This window comes from Geotrypetes seraphini, chromosome 3 (genome assembly GCF_902459505.1).
Source record: "Geotrypetes seraphini chromosome 3, aGeoSer1.1, whole genome shotgun sequence".
NCBI classification, from domain to species: domain Eukaryota; kingdom Metazoa; phylum Chordata; class Amphibia; order Gymnophiona; family Dermophiidae; genus Geotrypetes; species Geotrypetes seraphini.
Genome location: NC_047086.1, coordinates 302186409 through 302209088, shown reverse-complemented (window position 1 = coordinate 302209088; position 22680 = coordinate 302186409). Strand labels below are relative to the sequence as shown.

The following is a 22680-nucleotide window of genomic DNA, read 5'->3' as shown; positions in this document are numbered from 1 at the left end:
GTGGAGCCTAAAACTGGAGGAAGCAGAAGTTAAAGGAACTGGCACAGCCAGGTTTTTTTGGCTAATTGCCTGCATTGACAGTCATATAGTGTTAGCTTATTTAAAATAATACTGGCAAAAGGGACCCAATATTCAGACCACGGGAGGCAGCCCTCCTAAATCCTGCAGTCAGTCAGATATTCAATGCCAGGCAGTTTCCAGTGACCGGCATTTGAATATCCAGGTTTTTTTGACTGGCTATAACTTAACTAGTTAAGTCGATATTCAGCACAAGATTATGGTGGCCAAAGATAGACCTGCTAAACTTTACCAGTCAACACTGAATATTGCCGGTTATCATGCGGTATAGTCAGTTAACTTTTAGCCGCTTACTACAAATATTCAGCATCAGTGGCCATTTCCGTTCGGCTAAATAGCTTTGAATATTGGGGAGGAAGATATCCAAATGTTAAAACTACACAATGTGTCTACTTGTAATCTTGTATCTTCCTACAAAATAGAAAACTGTGAGATCCTTTCAAACTGTGTGTTTCCCTCTGGCCAGTGATGTAGTAATGGGGGTGTCGGCACCCCTTCTCCTCTCTACCCCGCCTCCTACCACTCCTCCCTCACCATGCACACACCCCTCTTCCCCTGTATCTCTGGTTGTTCGCTGCCATGAGCTACAACTTTCTCACCACCGCTTCGTCTCTCCCATAGACGTCACTTCCGGGTGCTGCGCATAGGAAGTGACGTCAGCAAGAGAGACAATAGGGATTGCGGGGAGCACGTTGACATTCTTGTTGCTTGCGGCGGTGAACAACTAGAGGTATGGGGGAAGGAAAGGGCCGTGCATATTTCAGGAGGGGGAGGGGAACGGGAAGGATTAGGGGGTGGAGACAAGGGCAGGGTGCCATCGCCTCGGGTGTCTCTCACCCTCGCTACACCAGTTTCTCTAACTTGTTCATTGCTAATTGGAGTTAACAGCCAATTATTGGCTTACATTTGCATTAATTCACATTATTTGCTGAATGAATGGGGAGTGAGGTGGCAAAATAGGGGGGATTTTACCTTCTGAAAAAAGCCCCTCCATGTCTCTGAGCTGATCTTTACACATGTATAGCTTTATTTAGGTAATTTTGGGGCAGTGCTCCGATATTAGTATATACAAAGTTTTTCACTGCCTGTTTTCTTCTTGAGGTATGTTGACTCCTTTACACTGAATCTTTTTTGACTGAAGACTGGAAATATAATGGCACTGATTCTCTGGCATTTCTGGAACTGAAACAGAGAAACAGAGAAAAATGAAGGCAGATAAAGACCATATGGCCTATCTAGTCTGCCTAACCATGCCATCTACTAACCCCTCCTCTCAGACACCAATTGCTGTATTGGCATGACAGAACTAGGCCACTGGAGCAGAAGATGAAGAAAATCACTAGTCCCTCTGTTCTAGTGCTGCACTTAGGTATGCTTTTGTCTGTCTAGGTTATAATTTTGCCTTCTATAATTCCCCATACTAGACCCAAGCACTTCCACCTTTTTCTTATTGGTTTTCTTTTTCATTGCTCTTTTTTTTTTTTTTTTAACTGCACTCTAGCCATTTTCAGATGTGAAAATATTCACCTTCATGTCCAACTTTTGATATAGAGATTCTCTGAAACAGTAATGGAGATCAACCTATTTAGAAGGCTTGGGAACCAATATACCATGCAAATAGATTATTTCTGCCATATTTCATCATAAGTGGAAACAAACCGATTCATGCCTGTGACATACTTCTCAAATCACTGGCAATCTATCCCAGTTATTTGAGGATCACTAAAACCCAATCACCCACAGATTGAAGGAAACACATTAAAAAAAAAAATGTCCCTTTCTCATATCCAGCGCTCACTGGCCTACAGTGGAAAGTAACACAGTTGACATGTTTGTGGTACACAATGCCTGTTCTTTCATGTGTTCTAACAGCTCTTGGACAATATCGGGAGAGAAACTCAGGGGAAGCAACTGATTAGATTCTGGCAAGAAGGACCAAACATCTGCTTCACACAAAAGACATCTGCATATTTCACATTTATTTTTCATAATTTGCAGAAGCAACCTGCCAAAATTTAGCAAGGGAGTATAAAGCAGCACATAATTAGCTAAAGTTTGCTTGCTTTAGAAGTATTTGCATGAAGTGCAGTAGCTCACCTGGGAGAACATCAAGGAATGTACGCAACTTTGGTTTGTTTGGATAAATTCAATTTTAGGTGTTTCATTGCCAGGGCAGAACACCCAATGCTATCATGCATATTGGAGAGGCAGGGATTTGCCAGCCAGCTCATTACTACACTCTGTTGTCCTTATTTCAAATGCAGCAAGTTCATCAAGTCATTGATGAAATACTGTAGGTGTTTGTCTACTAAAAATGAATTCACGGAGAGTTTAAAATGCACTTTCAGCAAAGCAATAATGCCAGATGAAAATATTCCAGCACTGGAATGTATAGATTTTTTTCTAAATTAAAAATGTATATCAGAGTGCAGAGATGACATTCAGGCATCTGGATTTTCTTAATCAATGTAATTTATGTTTTATTGGTTCATCTCGTTCTATTGCAATGCACAATAATATATGGTGATTATAAGGTACAGAAATGATCCGTGCAGCAGACCTCACATAGCCATTCTATGCTCTATTAACATATTAAAACCTTATGTGAAGAGTTACACTAAAGCCATTTATTTACAAAAACAGCCACAACTATTGAGCTAAACAGATTCTGAAAATCTATTTCTTTGCACCTAGGGAGCTGATTTATTTCCTGCTATTTTTAGTGATTATAACATCATATTCAGGTTTTTGGTGCATAAGGGACATTTGGGGTGTTAAATAAAACATGCAAAACAAGTTAAAAAAAAAATTGTGGTGCACACTTACTAGAGCTCTACAATATATTCCAGTTCAAGACAGGATTATCTGTTCAAGGTGCCTAAAATAGTCATTTAAGGATACTGCATAAGAACGTAAGAGATGCCATACTGGGACAGACCGAAGGTACAGTATCCTGTTTCCGACAGTGGCTAACCCAGTTCGCAAGCACCTGGACTATACGCAGCCTAGATAAATTAGCAGGCCCACAAAATAATCCAGAATGCTGCGGTCTGCCTGATCTATAGTTTGAAAAATTTTGGCCATGTGAGCCCCTACTATCTAGAACTGCATTGGCTTCCTGTGGAGGCGTTAAATTTAAATTTGGCTGTCTTTGTTATAAAGTTCTCTTTGGTATGGCACCTATCTATTTATCCAAATTATTTTCCTTTGCTCATTCTAAGTATCCATGTAGTTCACATAGCCTCTTTAATTTTCCATCTATCAAATGCTACCGTTATAAAAAAAATATCAATGTTTGCTTTCTTATCAGGCGGCTTTCTGGGATAAGGAATTGAAACCTCTGTTACTGAGTTCTGTGTCTTTTCGTCATTTTCAAAAGCAACTGAAGACACATTTGTTTGCTAACTAATCAAATCATTTTAATCTGTATTACTTTTTAAAAAATATTTGTTAACTGCATTGAACTTACCGGTTATACAGTAAAGAAGTGATTTGTTATGTTATGTAAACATTTTTATGCTGTTTATCCTAGGCATAAGCTGTGTATTTCCCAATAATGGCTTAAGGAATTCTCTTTAAGAAATTAACCAAACCTTTTTTAAAACCCTGCTAAGCTAACTACGTCCAACTAATTCCAGAGTTGAATTACCGGTTCAGTGAAGAAATATTTTCTCTGGTTTGTTTTAAATCTACTACATAGTAATTTCATTGCATGCTCCTTAGTCCTAGGGCTCCTTTTACTAAGGTGTGCTAGCGTTTTTAGTGCACACTGCATGAAAAATACTAACACAAGCTCTATGGAGGCATCAGCGTGTAGCGAGCGCGGCAATGTAGCGCAAGCTAAAACCGCTAGCGTACCATATTAAAAGGAGCTCCTAGTATTTTGGGAAAAAGTAAACAAGCAACTCATACCTACTCATTCCACTTTACTCAGTATTTTAGAGACCTCTATCATACCTCCCCTGAGCCATCTCTTTTTGAGGCTGAAGAGCCCTAGCCACTGTAGCCTTTCTTCATAAGGAAGTCATCCCATCCTTTTTATAATTTTTGTCACCTTTTCCTTTTCTAATTCCTCTATCTGGAGCAAAATAATAAAAATACAAACCTAAAATATATTTTTTTTAAAAAGTGCCTGTTGGCACTTAGACATCCTAATTGCTGGGACATTCAAGTGCTGATAATCAAAACTGTTTTCCTTGAAGTCTAATGAGCCATTCCATTCACTATATGTCCAGAGTTCAAGGAGGTGTGTTATGGACGTCTTGTAAGGATAATCAAACCTTTCCCAAGACGTCCTGGATGAAACTCAGTTGTTTTGGGCTAGACCTCTTTTAGAAGTGTCTAAGTGCCAAAAAGGTACCCAAACTAACCAGATGCCCCCTCTCCACACTCCCCCAGTGTTCACTAACACCTAACCACCCCCTAATCCTCTGAATGAAATAGTACATACCTGTCTCTTGAACAGCAGCATCTGGTATGGTAAATCCTAGTACAGCATCACAAAGGTTACTTAAGTAGTCAGGTGGGTGGGCTAATGAACCATAGAGAAGAGAAGTCAGGCCTATAAGGCACTCTAACCACATCTATGGTGTTAAGTGTGAGCCCATCAAAACCCACTAAAACCCTACTATACTGCCATATAGGTACCACCTACAGCCATAAGGGCTATTGAGATGGTAGACAGATGGGCATACTAGGTTTTGGAGGAGTTTTGGAGGGCTTACCATAAATTATAAGTGGTATATAGTGAGATGTATATCTGTCACTCTTTATTGAAGTTCACAGCAGTGCCTTCTAAGGTGCCCCACTACTCTGTTGGCATGTTTATGTGGCCAGTCCACTAGTCCCTCCCTCCCATATCTAAAAAAAACTCTTGGGTCTACTCACTGAAATCAGAAACTTAGCTTTCAGAAGCTGATTCATCTATGTAGTTAGAATCTAGTCTACCTCGAAATAGACTAGCCCTAGACTAGGAAAAAATGATGGAGGTCTGGCTATTATTTATAAGGTTTTTTTATTTTAAATATGTGAGTTCAGTATCTATTTCTGGATTAGAATTGCAAGCTTGCTGTTTGCAAGATGGTTTTCTTGTTGGATTTATGGGTACAAAGGGCCGCTAAAAGTTTTCAGTCCAACCAACAAAGTTGGGGCAGTCTCTATTCAGGGTTATACACATTCAAGGTTTCAAGGTTTAGTAAAAATTTGATTGATTGCCTATCAACATTCAAGACGAATACAGTACAGTTAAAAATGAGGGGAACACAATTAAAATATTTAACAAAAGCCAACACATGGATGAGACCGACAGATGAACAGGAAACAAGAGATCTGGATTCTCAAACCATGGTTGAATTTTTAGATGCCACTGTTGGAAACAGGATACTGGGCTTGATGGCCTTCGGTCTGTCCCAGTATGTGAGTTCTTATGTTCTTATATATCTGACAGAAGGATTTTACAGTTCACAACATGGATTCAGGGCAATGCATACCACTGAATCCTTACTGTTAGAATTAACCTCAAAAGTTAAATCTTACCTATGTAGAGGTAAACAGACTGCTTGTTCCAGTTTGATATTTCCATTGCATTTGATACAGTTGACCACTACTATTACTACTAGAACTGACTGAATTAGGCCTACATAGAGTGGTACTAAAATGGTTCATGGAATTCATAAGCAACAGGATGATAGAGACTGAAAAAAATCCCAAATTTGGGCTGCTTTTTATGGCGTACCATAGGGCTCTCGGCTCTCTCCTTCCTTGTTTAACGTTTACTTGAGAACCTCTCCCCAAGTCCACATATTCTCCTATGCAGAAGATATCTTCTTCCTTTGCCTAGCCAAAGAATCTTTTCATTTTTAAAATATTTTTATTGAAATTTTACCATAAGAAATACACATGAGTAAATTAAAAACAAGGAAATTTTACAATTAAAATGTTACTTACATACAAATCATAGATGCAATGAGGACTAAAGGTATCTATGCTATCTAATCAAAGTATGTATGAAGTCATTTATACAAAGACAATTATAAATACTCCCATTTAAACCAGATTAGATTGAAATTTGATTATAAAAGACCAACATAACTACATTTATATATTATACACAATAATACCAGTTGGATATCAGCTATAATTAGGGTGAAGAAGAAATATTTGTTATTGGTGACTAAATTTTATTAGATTTAAAGTTTTTATTAGTAAGGGAATTGGCTTTACATTTGTATTTATGAACCATCATAATCGTTGCCTACCAGAATTATATATTCAATGACTGAGCTGATATCCAATGTGAAAGAATCATCTGTATAGTGACAGTAATTAATATATCAAGTAATCAAAGAATCATTCAATGAAACTCTATATTACTTAAGGGGATTATCGAGTATTTGAGTATATGGACACAGCTGAACTTCCTCAAACTCAACAAACTGAAAATAAAAGTTCTTTGGTTTTGCAACCATAATTCACTGCCAAGAACAAATCTAGTGTTAGCTACAGGAGAAAAGCTGAAGCTTAAAAAAAAAACATCAAAGATATTAGGTGTTATCCTACATTCTTATCTAACTTTTGGAGATAAGATCAACTCTTTGGTCAAAAAATCATTTTTCAGACTAAGACAATTAAAGGCAATAGGATCTGTCCTAACCAGACCAGCTTTAAAATAGTTATGCAGGCTGTTTTACTTCCATACTTAACTACTGTAACTCCTTATATTACAGTATTACTGAAAAGGAATTTAAGAGGTTACAACTGCTGCAGAATACCGTGGCTAGATTATTTTTTTGCGTAGGCCAGTTTGAGATGGCTAATCCGCTACTAGCAGAATTGCACTGGCTGCCAATTAAAAAAAGTTCAGCTTAAGATCACTTGCATGGTTCACGAGGCAATATATGGAGAAAATTCCAACAGACTAGTATTAGATATCAAGATCACAGACTCCTATCGCAATTCAAGATCAACACATCACCTTAAACTGGGCTTCCCTTCTCCCCAATAAGTTCAACAGAAAAAGCTATTCAAGTCTACCTTGGAATTTCAGGGATCCAAAGTCTGGAATAGCTTACCACTAGGTTTGTGTCAGCTCCCCACCTACTTCAGCTGCAAGAAAATGCTAAAGACATATCTCTTCTCTCTGTAATTCACAAGAGTCCTACCCATCCAAAAAAAATCTTACTATAACTACAACCAAATGTCTTTGTAATTATATTGCAAACTGCAATGATTCCTAGTAGAAAATTGTGGGGTATAAGAAATTATATGGTATGGTTACATATTTGATTAATTCTTAGTGTACTGTTTGTTACTATGTAGAAATCTTTGTATAATTTTTACTTAGATATAGGCTATTATAGTGCACTACTTTGAACATATTGGGATTTAGAGGTTTAAAAATCCTAAAGAACAGAACCTAAATATGTGCACCTTAGAGGGAAGAAGGGATAAAGGAGATATGGTGAATATGTTTACACACTTGAAAAGTATTAAGAGACCACATTTACTAATGCAGATGATATTTTCATTTTACTGGAAGTCAGTCCCGATCTTGGTAATTTGGTTTTGGGCATTGACAGTTGCATTTCCAAATTACAGATGTGGGCGACATCCATCCAAATGAAACTGAATGCTTCTAAAACCAAACTGCTTTGGATCGGGCCTAGATTAGAAAATCTCCTGCTGATGTTACATTGAAATCAGGCATCTCATTACATCTAGATTTTTCCTCCAGAATTTTAGGTATTATTTTGGATTCTTCTCTTAAATTTCACGATAAGATAAACTCTTTGGCAAAGAAATGTTTCTTTAGCTTGCGTAAGCTGAGGAAAGTTAGATCACTATTTCATCATGAACATTATTTATTATTGGTACAATCCACTGTCCTCGTCAGTTGGACTATTGTAATTCTGTCTACTTGGGAATTAAACAGGGTAGTTTAGACCGGCTGCATTTGATACAAAACATAATGGCTAAACTTATCTTTGGAAAGAGGAAATATGATCATGTATCTCCATTACTGAGAAAACTTCACTGGCTACCAGTTCGTTATAGGATACAGTTCAAGTGTGCATGTGTTATCTTTAAATTCCTTTATGGAATATTTGATCCTTCTATCCCTCTATGTTGGAATGCTACTAGATCCTGTTATTCAAGGATTACAACAATTTGGAATAGGCTTTCTGACTCAACCAGACTGATAGGACAGCTTCTACAATTCCAGAAAGATCTAAAAACTTGGTTGTTTACACTATATCTGAAAAGCTTACCTGCTGAAGTGCTAGCAACAGTATACCCTAATCTTTTTAGTCTTTTAATTAACTTTACATTTTAATTTTAATTCCAGTGTTGTCTTTGAAATGATGCACTAATAATTAATCCACTCTCAAGCTTTCTCTCACAGACTTATTCTTATGTCATTCTAATTAAATCAATTGTGAACCGAGTCGAGCTCCTTCAGGAGATGACCCGGTATATAAACTGAAGATTAGATTAGATATTTTTCAAGGATGGAGAAGCTGTGAAATTAGAGGACATGAAATGAAGCTACAAGGAGATAAAACATAAGAACCACATCAGGAAATACTTTTTCACAGAAAGCATGATGGATGCTTGGAATGCCCTTCTTGTGGAAGTAGTAGGGACAAAAAAATGCAAAAAAAAAATGCAAAAGGATTGGAGATAAACACAGAGGATTCTCTACAGCAAAAATATAGAATCCAAGCAAAATGTAAATAATTTTCTCACTTCAAAAAAGGCATAGAAAGTTAAAACCTGAATGGATCAGTAGGTACATTCTAGCCACTTACTGGGCAGATAAGATGGACCATACCAGTCTTTACTATCATCAGCTACTATGCTATTCTTACCCCCTGTACCCTTCATCCATGTGTTTTCTTTGTCTCTTTCACGTCCCCTATGTCTCATCTCTCGCTCTCTCCTCCCTCCTATCACCATGTCCCTTTTTTTTTCCTGCTACATTTGTCATTTTCTCATTCCTGCCTTGCCTATGCAACTCTTTATTTACATGTTACATAAATCATTCTATCTGTCTTTCTCCCCTCTGTGGTATGGATCTTCCTCCCTAATATCTCTTTATTCTCTCCCGCTCATTTCTCCTTTCTTTTCTCTCCTTCTTTACTTTTTTTTTCTTCTTTCAAACCCCTACCCTTTCGTACTTTCCATACATGTTACTCTTTTAAACTTTAAAAAACTAAGGGCCTCTTCTATCAAACTGCGCTAGCAGTTTGTAGTGTGGTGAGCTGCACTGAATGGCCCGTGATGCTCTCAATGCTCATAGAGAAGAGGCCCTTAATTGAAGTTCCACCCACCTCTACCCTTCTGTATTAGTTGGTTTGTATGTCAGTTTGTTTACCCTATTTTATATTTAGTTCTTAAATTGTAATAGTATGTGTTTTTTTTCTTTTTTGTGTGTGTTTTAATGACTTTTATTATTGTATTTTGCATAGTAATACAAAATAAGCAATTATATCAAATTTTAATAAAAACTTGAAACTTGTGGGCTCCATCTGCTTTTAGCCACTCCCTGTTGCAGCCTTCATCAGACCTTATCCCTTCCAATATACTTCCATTCCTCTGCCCTTCTCTCTATCCGGTTCCATGATTTTTTGCCCCTATTTTTTCTCCCTTGTGACTCCCAGTCTTCCCCTTTGTCTTTCATTTCCACCCCTCCCCCTCCCCCCACACACAGTCATGCCTTCTCTGTAATGTAATTATTTTAAAGTTATTGTAATAACAACCAGCATGAGGGCAGCATTCTTAAATGTAGAAAATCTCTTGTTGAGAATCCTCCAAGGGTTTGGTAGTTGGGAAGTATTGCAAAATAAAAGGTTGTGTAGGCATTAAAACAAAGAGAGAGGCATAATAATGGAGCACTACGCTTTATTAAACACTTCCATCTCCAGTGACTGGCTGGTAGAGGGAAGAGAAGAAAATGAATCCATGAATTATCAGTTACAGTATAATGTTTCTTTGCTCTCCTCTAAAAGAAAAAAAACAACACAACCTTAACACTGCTTCTTGAGAGGCTTTCTATGTGTAAATCAGTTTTACAAGTAAAACATGGGCTATGAAAAATTCGCATATAGAGTACATTTGTAAAAGTAAATACAGGGAACCATCCTGTGTGTATATATAAAAAGCAGGCATCCACGGGATAGAGCTTGGTGAAGTTTGAGGTTTGTGCATATACTTTGAGCAAACCTAAGGTTAAAAAAAAAAAAAATTCTATATGGCATGCCTAATGTAAGATGTCAATTTGTGCACCAAGTTACAGAATAGCTGCACTTACACACATCATTAGCCTCATACATTAGCAGGTATGCACGCAAGTGCTGTGTGCTATTCTAGAAACTCAGGGCCCAATATTTAACTGGTGGCAATTAGCATGTTGATGAACAACGCCAGCACTGAACCTGGAAAATTCATTGCCAGGCTGTGTCCAAACACAGGCATTGAATATTCAGGTTTCCGGAGTCAGGTAACTCATAGCCAGTTAAGTACGATATATAGTACTTAACTAGCTTTGGGTCATCGAATGCAAGAGAGCCAAGATGGCGTTGAGGACGGACGCTTGAAAGGAGCTCTCCATTTGGTTGCCTTGAATCAGCATGCTGTACCTTGTGATAAAGGGGGAGGGGAAAGGGATTATCCGTGTTTAGAAACCTCTACCCGTGGGAACCCTATCAAAATCCCAGGTTTGCTTGCCTCCCAGCATGTGGCTACAACTTCTGCTTTGGGAGGGAAGCCTAGAGCTATGGCAGACCTCAGTGTAGACCAGGCTTTGTTTAGCCTGGAATAGCATTATGCACTCCCATGCACCAGAAATCAGCTTGGAGAGAAGACAGATCACCGTGAGGTCAGAAGGATGTTGTTCTTCGAAGTGGAGGAACAATGGAGCTGGAGCCCTCTGTGAGTGACAGATCTGTCATGAGGACTGAGTCCCAAGCCATTGTGGGATCAACAGCTACTGAAGTAAGATGTTCTGTGCCTGGTAAATTGCAGAAACCAGTGGTGGTGGATATGAACGGCTTATGGGATGCTATACAAGCCCTGGACAACTCTGTGAAATCTTCATTTTTGGAAATGAAGAAAGATATTGAGAACTTGCAAGTCAAGGCTGAAGCTCTTGAGGTACAAGCTTTACAACATGGAGAATGCCTGGAAACTCATGAAAAGAGACTAGAAGAGTTAAAGAACATTGAGCTTATTTTTTTTATCAAAGAAAGAGAAGTATTACAACAGAAAATAGAATATATGAAAAATCAAATGAGGAGAACTAATTTAAGATTCCTGAATTTTCCCAGATCTCCACTAATTGCTCCAGTGGAGATGGTGTGTAAGTACTTTTGTGAGATATTGAATATTCCACCTGAAAGTATGCCACCTATAGTGAGAGCAATTTATTTATCTTTCCCTGGAGTTGTTGGATCATCTATTCCTTTGGGTGAAGCAGGGGTATCTCCAGATTCTCTAAATTTAACAGCATTCTTGGAGAATTCATTAGAAGTTGTCAAATGAAAATCAATGCTTCTTGTGACTTTTCCCTTGGAGCATGACAGAAATTATATTTTTCGGCTTTACTTCCAACATTTGCATGAGCAAATTTTTTTAAATCTGTAATTTGAATATTTTGTGACTTGTCTCCGGTAACATAAAAGCACAAAAAATAGCTCTTCTCTTTTAAGTCAAGAATTCTTGTGCTTGGTGCTATATTTATTTTAGAATTTCCTGCTACATGTCAGTTGTCTTTAAGAGATAGAAATTATCTTTTCTTTGTTCCAAAACAGTTGCAAGAATTTTTAGTCTCTAAAGTGTTAGAAGGTGTAGTGGTATCTTCCCATAACTTACATGTTCCAGCTGTAGGAGTTTAGTGGCCTATTTCATTCCTCTTTGTATAATTTGTTTTCCTTTAAATGCAATTCAATATCATTGGTTCTTTCATTGTGAACTTAAGTGGATAATGCAATTGCTATTATTCTTTTTTCTTATTTCAAGTTTATTGCTTGGCTATATTATATAATGTATAAATAAATAATTAAAAATAAAAACATAGGCCTGACTCTTATGTAATACTATTAATGCAGTTAACCTTGTCAGTTAATCGCTGAATATTGGCACTTAACTAGCCAAGTGCTAACTCTAACCCCTGGAATGTCTCCAAAATAGCCAATTTTCAGTTCAGCACCAAGGCTCTGATTCTATAAATGGTGTCTAACTCCATGGCACTGTTTGGCATGGTTGTCAATCGATTGCTAGGCGTCATTATAGAATCATGCCTAGTGGTTCAAGGTGGTAACATTAACCGCATTCATAAATTCTGTTTTAATAAATTTAGCCTACATCTTTGTACATTTGTCTGTAGTTCTCTTTACCCTGTGCTAAAACAGCATGACTTGTGGTAAAATAACCCACATTAACAGTAGCACACATTGATGAATTCCCTTCAAAGGGCCCCTTTTAAAAAGCAGTGCTTAAAAGTGGCCTTATGCATGTATTTCAGGTGCGCTAAGACCATTTCTTATGCTGCAATAAAATGGTTGATTTTCTCTTTTTGACAAAAAGCTATTAGCATCAGGGCCCTTAGAACCACCTATTTTGAAGGCGGTAAGGCCTGAATTCTATAAACGATGCTGATGTCAGCGACCGCCTTAAAAGCAGCTGCCAGTCATGTGTCAATCGCGTGACGGCACCATTTATAGACACGCACTTTCAGGAAATGTTGGCAACGGAAATGTAGGCCAGGGTTTTCAAGGCCTACATTTCCAGTGCCTACCTTTAACATGAAATTGCGCCTCTACGGAAACATTTTATGGTACCTAATGCCACTTCTGGCGTTAGCCGTGCCTACAGTGGCATTAAGGAATCATTAAACATCTCCGTAGGTGCAATTTCGGTGCCATTTTTAAAGGTGCATTGAAATTTGTTTTAAAAGTTCTTTTAAACAGCATTTTGTACTTAACTTAGGTGCCGGCAGGGTGCTGTTTATAGACTATGAGCCTCAGGGCTCACAGGGCTAATCCTATGCTAATCAGTTTGTGCTCGCACCCACTCTCTGCTCCCCAGATGCACCCTCTCAATGAAAAAATTTTAAAAATTTTTTTGCATGTACACATTTGAATATTGCCATGGGACACCTCAGTACGCCCCACAGTAATCCTTCTTATACTGCAGTAAGCATGCATTAATGTTTACCACAGCTTAGTAAAAGAACTCTAAAATGTGTGTGTGTGGGGGGGTTCCTGCTCTTTTTTGTTTGCTAATGACATGCAACAGCATGGGAATTGTTGCTGACATTTCCCTTGTCACTGCAAATAACAGATCATCCTTATTTGTTTTATTACGTATGCTTTTACTTTGAAACTGCTTAGAAAGGTTTCTAGATGGGTGGAGTATAAACACTGGTAAATGAAATGAAATGTCCCAGTGTGACTCAGATAAAATCTGAGGCATGCTGATGCAGTGTATCAAAATGCAATTCAACATCAAATATATTAAATACTGGAAATGAGCCTTGTCATGAAACAGGGGTAAGGCCGATGGCAAGTTAAGACTGCTGCCAAAAGTCATTGGTTAAGTGGGAAAGCTCTTTAGATCACGAGAATTTTTCTTGACTCTCTCCCACAGAGCTGACATTTAGGTAAATCAAGCCAACCTGCGTTATAATCCAACACATCATGCTTAAATAAACATGAATCAATGATACCCAGGAAAATTTGAGTTTGATCAGAATATTTTAATTTTAATTTTGACTTTAATCCAGTCACACAAGAAGCTAAGCTGTGCCAGCCTAATCCAAACTAGCATTTTGAAATGAGTCATGCCTGTTTCATCTATGCCCATTATTTTGCCAGTTGTGTTTATTCTGTTGCCATAGGTTCTTTATCTAGTCTATCAGTTACCATATTTTCACACAAGGCTCTTCATTGTGACTGTTGACATTCTAGCACTTGGAAGGTCATCAGATTCCTTCACCTAACAGAAAATGTGAAGCTTGTATGCACCATTTGAATCCATTCTCATGAGTTATAATTGTCAACTATACAACCTGGGAAAGCTTAGATAAGATGGCAGCAGTATACCCATATTTACTGTCTAAAGCTTGGGCGTATGTTTTATTGTATAACTAGTTTTAAGCCCGTTAAATTAACGGGTGCTAAAGTAGATGTCTGTCTGTCTGGGTATTTTTTTTCTTTGTCTGTCTCTCCTTGCACGCTGCCTGTCTGTCATTTTTTCTGTCTGTGAATCTCCCTGTGTCCTTAGTGCCCTCAGTGCCTCCTTCCTATGTCCTTAGTGCCCCTTCCTATGTCCATAGTGCCCCCAGTGCCCCTTTCTATGTCCTTAGTGCCCCCCAGTGCCTCCTTCCTCCCCTCACCCCCCCCCTCAAATGCCAGTCTGCCTGCCTGCCTCCCATCCCCCTTCCATTGAAACCCCCCCTGATGCCAGCCTGCCTGCCTCCCATCCCCCTGAGCAGCATGTTCCCATGGAAACCATCCCACCCCCCGATGCCAGCCTGCCTGCCTGCCATTGAAACCCCCCCAACCCCCTCCGATGCCAGCCTGCCTGCCTGCCATTGAAACCACCCCCACCCCCCTTCGATACCAGCCTGCCTGCCTCCCATTCACCTTCCATTGAACCCCCCCAATGCCAGCCTGCCTCCCATCCCCCTGAGCAGCATGTTTCCATGGAAACCACCCCACCCACTCCCCCGATGCCAGCCTGCCTGCCTCCCCCTCCGTTGCCTGCATCCCCCTTCCATTGAAAACCCCCTCCCCCACCGATGCCAGTCTGCCTGCCTGCCGCAGCATGTTTCCATGAAACCCCCCCTACCCCCCTCCGATGCCAGCCTCCCTGCCTGCCTTCCATTTAACCCTCCCCCATGCCAGCCTGCCTCCCAAAAAGAGCTGCCTGGCATAAGGATTATAACAAAGCAGCCCCAGCTCTTCTCCTTTCAAATACAAAAGCCGTCTCGTCAGCTCTTAGCACCGCTTGTAGCATCTCCTCCCCCACCACCACCCAGCAACTGAAGCACAATGAATCGGGCCAGGCCGCATTCACCCGGGGGGTGACTGGAGGATAGGGATTCCCCACGCTGACTCGGCCCAGCCTGAAGAGCCGGCTGAAGTACAGAAATGAATGTTCTTGTTCGGTTCCCCCTTCCCTTCCCGCGGGCTGGCCTGCTGCGGCCGAAGGTTTTTTTTAAAGTAAGGGAGCCGTTTCCAAAGCCGGCGCCACCGCCGCCACAGCTCCTCTCATGAGCTGCACATGCGTCGGAAGATGAGAGAGGAGCCGCGGCGGCGGCGGCTTTGTGGGTCCTGTAGTCCGAAGCTCGATCCGACGCGCTTGTGCAGATTAGAGGGACTGAAGGGGATGGAGAAAAACAAAACAGTAGTTCACGGATGCTAGGAAGTAAGGTTGGGGAGTTACGCATGCGCACTTCTGCGGCCACAGACCTACTGATCACGGAAGCACTCAGATAGGAGTGCGCATGCGCGGCTAGAATTTTATATTATAGGATATATATGCGATTAGGGCACATTGATAAAAATCACAAAAATTGTATGATTTCTTCTGATGTTACCTGAACAACCTTTTCACTTCAAATCCTTCTTCCCCCACCCACGAACATGCTTACTAGCTAATTTTTGGGTAGGCATGTCAGATAATGGGCCGCTGAAAATTTCTCAGCCAAACCCAGAAGAGAATGATGTGGAGCCTTGAAACATAAGTTATTCCATATTTTTCTTGACACTTCTGCCCACACACGCATGTGATTGCACGTACGCTCCAGCAGCTTTCAACAAGTCTCAAACCTTAAAATGCACTGTGAAGGTAAGGGGGAGGGAGGGAGATAGATTTGGGTAGGTAGGAAGGAGGGGGGCTGCGTGCGATCGGTGACTGCGCACATTCCCTCCCTTAACCGCAGGGACAAGGCCATTCACTGCTCCATGGGGCAGTGGATGGCCTTGTCCCTGTACCTGCAGTGAGCACCTTTTCCCCCTCCACCATTTTGGCCGGTTACCCGCAGCTACTCAGGGCAAGCCGTGGGTAACATCTACCATGTCATTCTCTAGTTTGAATTAGTATTTTGAAGTAGTTGCAATCTTTTACATTCTTTCTCTAGTATGCCACAATACAGGGAATTGCAGTAATCTAAATAAAGGTACACCATTCACATACCACTTGAACAACTGTCCTAAAGCTATCCTGACTTAGAACAGATCTAATCGTCCTCAGTTACCTCAGTCTGTAGCAAAATTTCTTGACCGGATCGGAGTTAATCCGATCAACAGTAAGGTCTGAATCTATGATAATGCCTAACACCATCAATATTATTTTGATCTTGAGGGGTTTTTTTTTCTAATTATGAACACAAATTCAGTATGTGGTAATGAATTATAGTTACCGATCCAGAGAACCTTGGTCTTCAATTTGTTAAGCTAGAGAAAGTTCTTCTTTGTCCACATATTCAGATCTTCAATAGTTTCCCCTATAAAATGTATGGTATCCTCAAAGGAGTCCTTAATTGAGCAAAGCACGAGAATATCTTCTGCATACATGAATACATGAATCAATGGGACAGATAATTTCTCTCCTAAGGCTCTTAAGTGTATATGAAACAAGGAAGGGGAAAGTGGTGAGCCTTGTGATACTCGAGAAAAGGCTTGCTATTACCTTTTTCTCGCTTCATATGTTCTTTTGGTTAAGAACTCTGTGAACCATTTCAATACCATCGCCTCCAATCCCAGTTCACTTAGTTTGAGAAGTAAAAGGGAGTGATCTATTGCATCAGAGACACATTCAAAGTCACACATATAGGCAGAGAGAACAACATAGAGAGATCCAAACACACACAGCGACTCAAGTACACAATTAAAGGGTAGCAGATAGGGAGACAAATACCAGGTAAAGACAGACATAGAGGCAATCTTTCAGATTTCCTTTTACTATTCCCCATCCAGATTGTTTATATCCTTAAGTGTCTTCCTGTCCTATCATAAAATGTATTTCTTCCCCTTGTCCCCTCAGATCATGTACACTGTAATGTCTTTGTGAATTTTTATGTAGCTTGTTAAAATCCTTTTTATGCTTTGTACATCGCTTAGAAATTGGCTAGGCGATTTATCAAATTTTAATTAAAACTTGATACTTGAATGGGAAGAGAAAGAGCGGAACAGTGGGTTATAAAGTTGTATAAGAGTAACAAGGAAAGTAAAAGCAGGCAAAGGACAAAGAAAAGGAAAGAGCAATAATGACTGACAATGAACTGACAAAAAAATCTCTAGCTTCAATCACGAATCCATGCACCAGGCCCCAAAAGAAAATTTGCTCCTTTCTTAGGCATCATCTTTAACAGTCTATTCACTAAGAAAGCACAACCACATCACTGAGGCATAACTCGCACTGGCTCCCAATTCAAGCAAGAATGCTATTTAAATTCTACCGTCTATTATTTAAATCCATAAATGGTGACAGCCCAGCCTACTTGAACAACCGCCTAATCCAAACTACCACAACCAGACACAGGAGAACCCAGACACCATTCACATACCCTCCAATCAGAGACATCAAACGAGGAAAACACTGTACAATGGACTTCTAGCTACACAGGCAGCAAAACTAGACCACCAACTCTCCAATCTACTAATTGCGACCCCAGACTACAAAACTTTCAGAAAAGAAATAAAAACCCTGCTATTCAAGAAATCCATGAAGACTAACTAACACCGTATGAAACATTTCAATCCTCTGAAGCAACCCGCTCTACTCTGTAACACCTCTGGACATGTCCAGAAATCCTCTTCTGTAATCCGCCTTGAACCGCAAGGTATTGGCAAAATAAAAATCACTAATGTAATGTAAAGTAACCTACTTATACATAGTACATGCATATGTATGTGTCCCATCCAGCTCATGCCTATTACCTTCCCAAAATTCACCCCTATTATATCCAGACTGAAATACTCGTATACCTACCATCTAATATACTCCCCTTTATGAAATTATATGCTACACATAACCCTCTAAATACACTCATATGTCCCATCAGTGTATGTGCACATGCTATGTAATGTTTATAAATTTACTCCACATACAATTATAATTTTTCTTTCTGTTGAACTCTTGGCACTGTATTCTGAAAGAATTGAAGGTGTGAATTATTCTGAATAAGGTGTGGATTAATCAATAAGCCTCATGACCAAGGCCTAAATTCATTAAAACAAGAGAAGAGTCTGTTAAATGTCAATAACAATCTATAATAAACTCGCAAAACATTCGGTATTTAAGAGCGTAGGTTTGTCTTTGATGTAATATGCGCATTGATCTGGGTTTTGTAACCCACTTTGCTGCAGTCTTCATGTGGCTTATAATATATAAGAAACAGACATGACATTATGTTAATTTAAATGTATTCTAGTGACATTTGGTTAAATTAAATTTATTTTAAATATTTAAAGAGAATTGAACTACATTTGACTAATCAAAGTTAATCTGATGTTATAGGAAGGTTAAATTTGTTACTGAGAATTTCCTGTTTGGTTCTCTACTCCTGAAGCTGCTGTTTAGCAAAACACAGACTGGTATTGAGAGAGAATTTGACAGAGAGACTTTCCATGTCCTTGATTCTTGTAAAGACAGTTAATAGAACCGATTAACAGAAGAAGATGCTTTTTTGTCAACACATCAGAGGATTACAAGGTATTCAAGACTATGGGCTTCTTTTACTAAGCTGCGCTAGCGGTTTTAGCGTGTGCTACATTGCCGTGGGCACTACACGCTAACGCCTCCATAGAGATGGCATTAGTATTTTCTGCGTAGTGCGGGGGTTAGCACGTGCTAATCTTCAGCGCGTGCTAAAGACGCTAGCGCAGCTTAGAAAAGGAGCCCTATATCTAGACATTGCATGGATGTATTTATGAGCAGCAACAATGATGGTAGTTTGTTAATAATTTTATAAATTTAAGTATGTTAAATTTTCACTATAAAAATTTTTGTGAGTTTATTGTAGATTTTTATTGACATTTAAAAGACTTGTTTTTTATGAATTCTTGAAATAGAAGGTTGTATACTATATTTATGCAATACCCTAATTGGTTTTTATTGATGACCAAGGCTAGAATAAGATTTCATAAATTTTTATGTTATAATAATGGACATGTCCAACACATTTTCTTTTAAATACATTTTTAAAAAGTCTTAACAGCTGGGGGTATCTGGGGATTCATTGCTAGACATCCAAATAGACTCCTAAGCTTTTAACAATTTCCTTTGGCTTAAGCTCAACAACTGATAAAATGGGTGAGACATGTAAGGGCGAGGAGCCTTAGGATCCTGCGCCAATCAGGCCTTAGGCTCCTCTGGGATGGGATGGAGAGGGGCGGGCCCACCTCATTTCAATGGAGGCGAGCCTGCTGTCCGGCCGGTGGCAAGACCTGGCCAGCGGGCCAACTTTCAAGGTGAGCCCATGGGAGATTCCGGGGAGAGGGGTTGGAGTTTCATTTGGGGGGCTTTGGGGAAGGGGGTTAGGGAGTTTTGTTGGGGGGATATGGGGAGGGGGGTTCATTGGGGGGTCCGGCAGGATATCCTTCTGCCGGTGTTCTTTGGGGTGAGGGGTCAGGTCTGGTCTTCGGGCAGGAGGGGTTAGGATCCTTCCTGCCATGATCTTCGGGTTGGGGTGGGCGGTCTTCAGCCAGGAGGGATTGGGCACCCTCCTGCCGCGATCTCCAGGGTAGGGGGTCAGGTCTGGTCTTTGGGCAGGAGGGGTTAGAATCCTTTCTGCCACAATCTTTGGGTTGGGGGTGTGGGGTCTTCAGCCAGGAGGGATTGGGCACCCTCCTGCTGTGATCTTTGGGTCGGGTTTGGTCTTCGGGCAGGAGGGATTGGGCATCCTCCTGCCGTGATCTTTGGGTCGGGTTTGGTCTTTGGGCAGGAGGGGTTGGGCTCCCTCCTGCCGCAATCATTTGGGGGGGACTGGCAACCGCTATACTTATCACGACAGGAAAATCCCTGCTGCAATAAGTGTAGTGGCCACGTCTACTTACAATGTAGGCCAGCATTTTGCTGGCCTACATTGTATGCATCTCCCGCTGGCCTGCAGGAGACTGATCACTTTCACGTCTGACACATTGCGGTTTTTTGTATTCCAGTTTATGATAAACTGTCTTTCAACAGAAAGAAAACGAATGGGGATTAGGATAGAACACGGCAACCTTGGGCCAAACAAACTTTTATTTCTATAACTTCAAAATAATTACAAGAACACATGAATAAAAGCACATTTATAAAAAATCCTGTGAAAGTAATGTCCTTATATTGGAGGGATTTAATCAATGACCCAACACATGTATAAAAAGTCTTATGGATGGGTCATTAATTGAATCCTTTCAATGTAAGGACATTACATTCATAAGACTTTTTATATATGTGTTTATAAAAATAAAAGGTTGTTTGTCCCAAGGTTGACATGTTCTATCCCACTCCCCACTTGTTTTCTTTCTATTGGATTCTGCGTGGGGTATTTGTTCCTTATACTCTGCTCCTAAACTGTCTTTCAAAACATATCAAGATGGTTTACATAACATCTCTTATAATAAAACCCTAAGCGGCACATGCGCACTCCTACCTGCGTGTTCCGTATGTCTGTGGCAGGCAGGAGAGTGCATGCGCGCTTACAATGGGCCCACACTCGACGCGGCAGAGGGACTCAAAGGTAGGAGAAAGCTGCGAAGCTGCCTGTTTAGCGTGCTGGGGCTGCCAATGCTGGAGGGAGGTTTGTTATTAAGGTCATCTCGCTGGGAGGGTCACATGGGAAGGAGAGATAGCAGAGTCAGTGGGGGTTGGGCTGGGAGGGGAGAGAAGTGGTCTGCCTTGGGTGCTTCAAGGCCTGGCTTCTTCGGGCAGCAGCAGCATTTACAATTCACTGCTGTTGCCGGCTTCAGGCCTTCCTCTCTGGTGGGTCCTGCCTACTTCCTGTTTTCATGAAGACAGGACCTGCCAGAGAGGAAGACCTGAAGCCAGCAACAGCAATGAATTGTGAATGCTGCTGCTGCTGCCCGATGAAGTTCAAGGAGGAAAGGGAGCAGAGGGGGAGAGAATTGCTTGGAGGGAAGAAGAGATGGCAGGGCATGGAAGGAGGAAGGTATGCCAGACCAAGGGAAAAGGAAGGGGGAAAGGAAGGAGAAGATGCCATTTGGAACAGAGAGAGAGAGAGGGCAGACACTGGATGGAAAGAGAAGAGAGGGCAGTGAATGGAAGGGGCAAGACAGAGGGTGAACAGTAGATGGAAGGGGTAGAGAGAGGGAGACAGACACTGAATGGAAGTGTGGAGGACAGGGGGAGCAGCCGTTGGAAGGAAGTGGCGAGGAGAAATAAAAAAGACCACATGCAGGATTGAGGGAAGATGATAGAGTTAGAAATAAAGATAGACAGACAGGGAGCCAGGGAGACATAGACAGAAAGAATGACAGCGTCCAAGGAGAGAGAGACAAATAAAAAAAAAAACCAGACAGACATCTACTCTAGCCCCGTTAATGTAACGGGCTAAAACACTAGTAACATTTATATACCGCAATAACTAACAGATCTCCCCTTTTACAAAACCACACAAGAGGTTTTTAGAACCAGCCAGTACACTGAATGTTCTGCGCTGCTCCGACAGTCATAGAGTTTCTTTGAGTGCCGGAGCAGCGCAGAGCATTCAGTGTGCCGGCCGGCGCTAAAAACCTCTTGCACAGTTATGCATAAGGGGAGGGTAAAAGAGGACTGAGTAATTTACAGTGAAATACAAATAATCAGTTTTCCCAAAATTTAAAATAGATAAGCTGTCAATAATTTCCTAAAATGCAAATAAGAATTTGATTTATTTAATAATATGTGAACGTTCAGAATGACAAGAAAGAGAAAATAGAGAAAAGGTGACTGCTAGTCTTCACTTAACACGTCCCAAAAAAATTACCAAGTTAAATGTGTGCTTTTTGAACCTAAGTAATGCAAGTTCTAGATGTACATGCCCAGGAAGGGCATAAGATAAGTGCTAAAATAAAGATGCTGATTGTAGATGCTTACCCAATTAACCTGAGAAAGCAGGGGGGAATAGCTAGTAATATAATATTATTCACATGAAGTTGACAAGAATAGGCTTTGGAATTAGTGAATCAAAAGCTTGTCATTTTATTTTCCAGAGGAACAAATTTATATTAATAGTCAGATTTATATAAAGAAATCAGATGAAAATGGCAAAGCTTCTAGAATTTTGAGACTGAAAGATGCTATGAACTGTTATGTGTAGAGTGATGAGGAGAAAGCAGAGGTTCTTAACAAATATTTCTGTCTTCACTGAAGAAAATTCTGGGCTATAAACTCAGTCAATGTATAAAGGTGCACACGAAAATGAAATTGTTTTCAGAAGTATTTATGAACAATTTGAAAAAACTTAAAATGGCCAAAGCTATGGGGCCAGATGGAATCTATCCCAGAATCCTAAGAGAGCTCAGAGAGGTTCTGGAGAGTCTTCTTAAGAATTTGTTTAATAAATCATTGGAGATGGGGGAGATTCTGTGGAATTGGAAAAGAGTGGATATGGTC

The 22680-nt window shown here is 40.3% G+C and overlaps 1 long non-coding RNA gene across 1 annotated transcript in view; it reads right to left on the bottom strand.

The window, feature by feature from the left end:
* Positions 1-1098: 1098 nt before the first annotated feature.
* The window catches only part of LOC117356961, a 65342-nt gene continuing 43760 nt past the window's right edge, over positions 1099-22680 (bottom strand). Inside the window, exon 3 of the long non-coding RNA XR_004538747.1 lies at positions 1099-1260. This is a non-coding gene — a long non-coding RNA (uncharacterized LOC117356961). The remainder of the gene's footprint in view (positions 1261-22680) is intronic.